Raw genomic sequence first — 6,570 nt, 5'->3', positions numbered from 1 at the left:
TATATATAACCACACCAAAGAATATGACCGTTTGGGGGTGGAAATATCAAAAACCAATAATTAATTTGAATCCCAACGGCTATTTTTTAGTCTGTCGCGAGGTTCTCGGAGTTCCGAGAACCATTCTCGGAGTTCCGAGAATTCTCTGAGTTCCGAGAAATATTCTCGGAGTTCCGAGACAACGGCCAGAAGAAATAAAATTTCTACTGGACCATTTCTCGGAGTTCCGAGAAATTGTCTCGGAGTTCCGAGAAAGTGTCCAGATGCTACTGGACCTTTTCTCGGAGTTCCGAGGGAACTCTCGGAGTTCCGAGCTCGGAGCTCCGAGAAAAATTCTCGGAGTTCCGAGAAGCCTAAAAATCCGCACTTTTTGATTTTTATTGCAAATTTGATTTTTAGCTTTTGGAACTCAACTCCTATGATTATTTTGGAATGTTTATGAGGGTCCCAACATGTTGGTCCACCACATAACCATTCACTAATCCATTTTAAGTTCTTAAGTGTTCTTTGAAAACCAAGTTGAAAACACTTTGAAAACGTTTTGCCTTGACTTGAAAATCTAAAGAGAAAGGATGTACAATGATACCTATGCAATCTTCAACTTCTCTTTAGTCTTGGTCTTCAATTGATCTTCCATCTTGTGTATGCTTTGCTTGAGAGATGAGGTGAGCTTCACTTAGCTCCTTTGACTCTTGTATGGGATATCTCCAAGCATGACCATGTTGTGTGTTGGTTTCTTCAATGATCAATCCTATCTTAAACACAACACTTCAAAGCAAATTGATTAGTATTCAAAAACACAATCAATTATGTTTAGAATCATCAAAACAAGATAGGAGAGTAGACCCTTGGGCTTACAATCTCCCCCTTTTTGATGATGACAAACAAAATTGATTATGAGGTGTGTGTGGAGTGACATAGTAGGCAAGTGAATACTAGAACTCCCCCTCAATATATGCACACATATAAATGATACAAGTTATAAGCAAGTGGTGCATATAGTCAATTGAATAGATAATCAATTTCAAACTTCTCCATATAGTCAATTGAATAGATAATCAATTTCAAACTTCTCCCCCTTTTGTCATCGACAGAAAGGGTGTAAAAAAGAATAGGAGTGGATAACTCCCCCTGAATCAATGCTTATGGTATAAAATTATATAACCAAGTAATGCACATATACCTGTTCATGATCGAGATGTTGACATATGTCAAGATGTTAGGTATTTTAATTAAAGTGAAGATACCTCTCCAACTTAGAAAAACTAAGAAGGCTAAGAATATCAATTGAGTGATTTTTAAGATTAAAAATTTGACATCTCATTCATGCAGATACTACCAAACAAAGATTATATATATAAATACTATATAGATAAGCTGGTTAAAGGCACAAAGTATTTATTTGGCAATTTCTTTGATTTGATCCGCACTCCATATGTTTAAGGCACTTCGGATATAGCAAATTCTATCATCACTAAGGGGTTTTGTAAAGATATCCGCTAATTGTTCTTCAGTGTTGATATATTTTAAGCAAATATCCCCTTTTTGTGAGTGATCTCTGATGAAGTGGTGCCTAATCTCAATGTGTTTTGTTCTTGAGTGTTGTATGGGGTTCTTTGTTAAGCTTATAGCACTAGTATTGTCACATTGGATGAGAATATTTTCCATTTTGATTGCATAGTCCATCAATGTGCTTTTCATCCATAGGACTTGAGCACAGCAAGCTCCAGCTGCCACATATTCTGCTTCTGTTGTGGACAGAGCTACTGAATTTTGCTTCTTGCTAAACCATGAAACAAGTGATTTACCCAAGAATTGGCAAGTCCCACTAGTGCTTTTCCTATCTACTCTACATCCAGCAAAGTCTGCATCTGAATATCCGATGAGAGTGAAGGAAGATGATCTTTCATACCACAGTCCTAGACTTTGGGTTCCTTTTAAGTACTTGAAGATCTTCTTAACTGCCGATAGGTGAGATTCTTTAGGATCCGATTGAAATCGAGCACAGAGACAGACAGTAAACATAATGTCTGGTCTGCTGGCTGTCAAATAGAGCAAACTACCTATCATACCCCTATACAATTTCTGATCCACAGATTTGCCAAATTCATCTTTTTCTAGCTTAGCAGTAGTACTCATGGGAATTCTTGATGTCTTACTGCTATCCATGCCATACTTCTTTAATAACTCCTTTGTATATTTTTCTTGATTTAAAAATATTCCATTTTTGTATTGTTTAATTTGGAGTCCTAAGAAGTAGGTTAACTCTCCCATCATGCTCATTTCAAATTCATTTTTCATTAAGGTTGCAAATTCATCACACAATTTTTGATTAGTTGAGCCACAGATGGTATCATCCACATAGATTTGGACAAGGAGGATATCATGATTTTCTCTTTTGATAAATAAGGTTTTATCCACCTTTCCCATCTCGAATCCCTTTTCAACTAAGAAAGTGCAAAGCCTCTCATACCAAGCTCTAGGAGCTTGCTTTAATCCATATAAAGCTTTATCAAGCCTGAAGACATGATTTGGATGTTTGAAGTCTTCAAAACCTGGAGGTTGCTCAACATACACTTCCTCTTGGATATAGCCATTTAGGAAGGCACTTTTGACATCCATTTAATATAGTTTAAATCCTTTATGAGATGCATATGCCAAAAGTATCCTAATAGCCTCCATACGGGCAACAGGAGCAAATGTCTCATCATAATCTATCCCTTCCTCCTGATTGTACCCTTGGGCTACAAGCCTAGCTTTATTCCTAGTGATAATTCCATTTTCATCCAATTTATTTCTATACACCCATCTCGTGCCAATGACTGGATGATCACTAGGTCTAGGTACTAGCCTCCATACCTTGTTCCTTTCGAATTGACTCAACTCTTCTTGCATGGCCATCAACCAATATTCATCCTTTTCTGCTTCCTTGATGGATTTTGGTTCTAATTCGGATAGGAATGCCAAATTATTGCTCACACTACGATAGTATGATCTAGTTCTTACTGGCAATGTGGCATCACCTAAGATTTGGGATTCAGGATGATCAACCAATGTTCTCCTATCCCTAGGTAATGAGGCATCATCTTCATTTTCTACTTCCTCACTAGGTGGTGTATGACTAGTAGATGCATGAGGAGGAGCACTCAATTTTGGAAAAAGATGTTCAACGGGTTCATCCTCATCATGTGGCATTTCTTGAGGTGTTGGCTCTCTTTCATCAAATGTCACATGCATGGATTCTTCTACTACTAGGGTTCTCCTATTAAATACTCTATATGCTTTGCTATGAGAAGAATACCCTAAGAATATTCCATCATCCGACTTCTTATCAAATTTATGTAAATTATCTCTAATGTTCAAAATGAAGCATTTACATCCAAACACTCTAAAATAGCTTATATTTGGTTTCAAGTTTTTCCAAAGCTCATAAGGTGTTTTCTTAGAGATTGGCCTTAAGTATACCCTGTTTATGATATAGCAAGCGGTGCTAACCGCTTCCGCCCAAAAATATCTAGGGAGATCATTTTCATGCAACATTGTTCTAGCCATTTCTTGGAGAGTTCGATTCTTTCTTTCTACTACTCCATTTTGTTGAGGTGTTCTAGGTGCGGAAAAATTATGTTTAATGCCATGTTCATTACAGTAAGTGTCAAAGTGTACATTTTCAAATTCCGTTCCATGATCACTTCTAATGTGGGAGATGGCAACACCTTTTTCATTTTGAATTTGATTGCATAATGTTAGGAAGTTTTCATAAGTTTCATCTTTATGTCCTAGAAATATGACCCATGTGAATCGTGAGTAGTCATCAACAACTACAAACACGTACCTCTTTCCACCTAGGCTACTAGTCTTCATTGGTCCAAAAAGATCCATATGAAGTAGCTCCAAAGGGTAGGAAGTTGAAATCATATTTTTAGGTGCAAAAGAGCTTTTCAATTGTTTTCCTAATTGACAAGTTCTACAAATGTGATCCTTGATGAATTTGAACTTAGGCAATCCTCTAACACTTTCTTTTGAGGAGAGGGTCGAAATGAGATCCATTCCGGCATGACCCATCCTCCTATGCCATAGCCAAGAATCCTCACTAATGGCATTTAGACAAGTCACTTTTTGGAGTCTAAGATCATCTAGTCCAATTGTATAAATGTTATTGTCTCTAGACCCTATGAATTTTACTTCTCCATTTATCTTATTTTTAACAATGCATTTGTCGGGATTGAAGACAACTTCAAAACCATTATCACATAATTGACTAATGCTAATAAGATTATGGGACAAGCCATCAACAAAGAGTACATCATGTATGGGAGAGGTAGAGTTACCTATGGTGCCTTCACCTTTGACTTTTCCTTTCTTGTCATCTCCAAAGGTAACTTCTCCACCATCCTTGAGTGATAGGGATGCGAATTGAGTGAGATCTCCGGTCATGTGTCTAGAGCATCCACTATCAAGGTACCATGTGTTCCTCTTGTTGTGGCTTTTAAGGCATACCTACATAGGAATAGGCAAGTGAGATCCCTTAGGTACCCAAATCTTCCTAATCTTGCTATGTTCATTTGTTTTCACTTTAGAGTTCAATTTGATCTTATCTTGTTTAGCATGCAAGCAAGCAACTTTATAATGACCTAACAATCCACAATAAAAGCAAATTTTGGTACTACTAGAGGAGGTCTTTTTAAGTTTGTTTTTATAGTTAGATATTGTGGTATTCCATCTATGTCCAAGTCCACTTTTGTCACTTGACATTCTTTGAAGATTTACAAGTTTATCCAATTTTAATGAACTATTTTCAAATTTTTCAAAGAGTTTCTTGAGTTCATCATATTCAAAAGATAGTTTACCGTTTTCATGCTTTAGTTTGTTATTTTCAATAGAAAGATTTTGTCGATTTTCATTCAAAGTCTTAATGGTAGCATTTAGCTCATGAATCTCTACTTTGCATTTTTCATTTTCATTATCTAAGAATTCATGATCCTTTTTTAACCAACCAAATTCTTTTGTCATGTTAGCAAGAGAATTTTCAAGTGATGCAATTTTATCAAATTGAATTTCAAGTTCATCATTTGCACTTTGTAAGGACTCTAAAACTTCTTGTAAGATAATGACATCATTTAAAGTGTTTACCTCATTGTTGTCATTTGTTGAGGCCATGAAGCACACATTTCTTGCTAATAGGCAATCTTCCCCATCATTTTGTTCGCCTTCGCTTTCAATCTCCTCATCCCATGTGGCGGACATTCCTTTCTTGCCTTCTCTTCTCTTGAAGCGGTTGTTTGAAGTAGGTTCATTGTTGAGTGGACAATCCGGGCGAATGTGTCCAAGCTTCTTGCAACCGTAACATCGGGGTTGAGAAGATCCATCACCAACTTCTTCTTTCTTCTTGAATGGAGGATTGGTCCTTCTATTTCTCATGCCTCCCATGTTTCTTTGCAAGAACTTGATCCTTCTTGTTAGGAGAGCTACTTCATCCTCGATGTCTTCCTTTGCATCTTCACTCTCACCTACATTACAAGCAAAAGCAATTCCTTTTCCTTTTTCGATTTTAGTTTCGATTTCGGGTGCTTTTGTTTTGAAAATCATTTCATGTGTGATCAAGGACCCTATAAGTTCATCTAGGTTCAAAGTGTTCATGTCCTTGGCTTCGGTGATTGCGGAGGTTTTGGATTCCCAAGACAAAGGTAGGGACCTAAGAATTTTAGTTACTAAATCTCTATTGGAAAATTGTTTTCCAAGTCCCCTTAATCCATTTACAAGGTTGGTGAATCTAGTGTACATGTCGGCAATTGTTTCATCGGGTGTCATTTGAAAAAGTTCGTATTGCCGAAAAATATGGTTCATTTTAGATTCTTTAACTTGATTGGTTCCTTCATGGGTGACTTCTAGAGTGTCCCAAATTTCCTTAGCCGAATTCAAATTTGATACTCTATTGAATTCTCCGGGAGATAGAGCACAAATGAGAGAATTCATGGCTTTGGCATTATAATTCGAAGCTTGTTGTTCGGTTTCGGTCCAATCATTTAAATTTCTTGTGGGTAGGATATATTCATTATTAATTGCTCTCCACATTTGATAGTCTTGAGTTAAAAAGATTTTCATTTTAGTTTTCCAAAAACCATAATTTGTACCATCAAAATAGGGTGGCCTAGTGTTTGAATAACCTTCATGATGTTGAGGGTAGTTTGCCATTTTTGAATCTTTACTCTAAACCGGTTAGGGTTTTCAAAAAAAAATAGAGACGAGGCTCTGATACCAATTGAAATACTCAAGAGGGGGGGTGAATTGAATTTAACTCAATATTAGGCCTTTTGAAAATTATCTATAAACCCTAATTGGAATTTTTCTTCACTTAAATAAATATTTGGTTAGTGCAAATATAATTGAAAGAACAAAGTGAAATGCCAAACCAAAACAATAATGGAAATGCAAGAGTGAGAAATTGACACACCGATATATAGTGGTTCGGCCAACGGCCTACTCCACTCTACTCAAGGTCGCACTTGAGGGATTCCACTATAGGAGACCTCCACGATGCCCGGCTCCGAGGCGGTTACAAATCCAAGGGAT

The sequence above is a fragment of the Tasmannia lanceolata genome, unplaced genomic scaffold (assembly GCF_043159265.1).
Source record: "Tasmannia lanceolata isolate RefF3 unplaced genomic scaffold, GAP_Taslan_0.1 ptg000008l, whole genome shotgun sequence".
Lineage (NCBI taxonomy): Eukaryota > Viridiplantae > Streptophyta > Magnoliopsida > Canellales > Winteraceae > Tasmannia > Tasmannia lanceolata.
The sequence above is the reverse complement of the archived record's forward strand: the minus strand, read 5'-3'. Positions refer to the sequence as shown.